The sequence below is a fragment of the Heptranchias perlo genome, chromosome 4 (assembly GCF_035084215.1).
Source record: "Heptranchias perlo isolate sHepPer1 chromosome 4, sHepPer1.hap1, whole genome shotgun sequence".
NCBI lineage: Eukaryota > Metazoa > Chordata > Chondrichthyes > Hexanchiformes > Hexanchidae > Heptranchias > Heptranchias perlo.
The window spans coordinates 106,417,446-106,419,168 of record NC_090328.1 but is presented as its reverse complement, the minus strand read 5'-3'; the positions used below and the strand labels follow the sequence as shown (position 1 = coordinate 106,419,168).

Here is a 1,723-nt window from a genome sequence, read left to right as displayed (position 1 = left end):
AGTGTTATTAATCTTTCCATCTCGGACAAGTTCACTTAGTCGATCTTTAATGTCTCCCCGACTGACGCACCAATTAATTAGCAATTAAGATGTCAGCCATGTCTCAGGGTTAGCAATCTCACCTCTGAGTCAGAGGCTGTGGGTTCAAACCCCATCCAGAGACTTGAGCACTTAATCCACTGTCACTACTGAGGGAGTGCTGCACTGTTGAAGGTGCTAGTGTCACTACGTGCTGAGGTTCTACCTGTCCTCGGTGTTGAGAAGGATGGGCCTGGCCACGCTGCCACTGAACGCTCCGTCCAGTTGGACCGTTCCGCCCCACCTGTCCTTCGTGGAAAAGTTTGTGCAGAAAAACATCTTTGACCACAAGGTGATCAGCAAGTGGTCCGCACGTAACGTCCTCGAGACCCTGCGGGAGAAGGAGATGGTGGATCCTGTCGGTTGGTTCCCCGAGCAGACTGTCAATGTCATTTGGCAGAACGCCTCATCGCCAGAGCTTTCAAACAAGCACTAAGACCTAGCTTGGCTGGTGGTGAGAAGAGCCCTTCCCGTCAGATCCTTCATGCACTCCCGGGCTCTCAGCGCCACCGCGCGCTGTCCCAGAGGAGGCTGCGGTGGAGACGAGACCGTCACCCATCTCCTTCTGGAATGTGCCTTTACAAAGAAGGTCTGGAGAGAGATGCAGTGGTATCTGTCCAGGTTCGTCCCGAGCAGTTCCGTAACACAGGATTCTGTGCTCTACGGGCTGTTCCCGGGGATGCACACTGAGACGGACATCAACTGCTGCTGGAAGACCATTAACTCGGTGAAAGACGCCCTTTGATCTGCCCGAAACTTGCTGGTCTTCCAGTGCAAGGAGCTGTCCTCAACCGAGTGTTGCAGACTGGCACATTCCAAGGTCCAGGACTACGTGCTCAGGGACGCACTGAGGATGGGTGCGGCAGCCGCAAAGGCTCTGTGGGGAAAGGCAACCGTTTAGAGCCTTCCCGCCATCGTATACTGAGGGGCTGCAATCAGGGAAAAACCCCATCGGGCAGAATGTAAAACTCAAATTGATGTAATGTACCCGTAATAAATCTGTAATGTATCTGTAATGAATCACCTGTATTGATTGTGATGCAATGAGGCACCTTAGACTGTCATGAACTGTAATTATGTCCAATGTGTTTCATTGAACTGTACTTGATGTAACCTGCAAATTGCATAATCTGTATTGTGTACGTTTGGAATGTGATATGACAACTGTATTGTATGTATTGCTGCAAATTTTATGAATAAAGTATATGTTTTGAAAAAAAAATCTGTTCTTATCAGTTTAATATCTGATACGTCCCCTATCTGGGGACCACATATTAAATTGATTTTTGGAACAGGGAGATGGAATAGGGGCTTGCTCCGTCCACTCCACGCATCGACCCAGTATTGCAGTGTCTCTGGGAACGGTGCAGCTCCCTGTGGGGAGATATTCAAAAGAAAAAACAGCTCTTTCCCAGCGTCTGTGTGTGTGTGTGTGTGTGTGTATGTATTATTACTGAGAATAAAGCTGATATATTACACTTAAAAAATATATATTTTGGATGAGATGTTCAACCGAGGTCCTGTCTGTCTTTTCAGACAGATGTAACAGACCCCATGGCACATTTCAAAGAAGAACAGAGGTGTTCTCTCGAAGTCCCAGCTAACATTTATCCTTCAACTAACACCACTAAAAACACTGCTGTTT

General features: G+C 47.8%; 1 pseudogene; it reads left to right on the top strand.

Annotated features, from left to right (window-relative positions):
• The first annotated feature begins 1,281 nt into the window (after positions 1-1,281).
• LOC137321300 (U2 spliceosomal RNA) lies at positions 1,282-1,453 on the top strand (annotated as a pseudogene).
• The last annotated feature ends 270 nt before the right edge of the window (positions 1,454-1,723 follow it).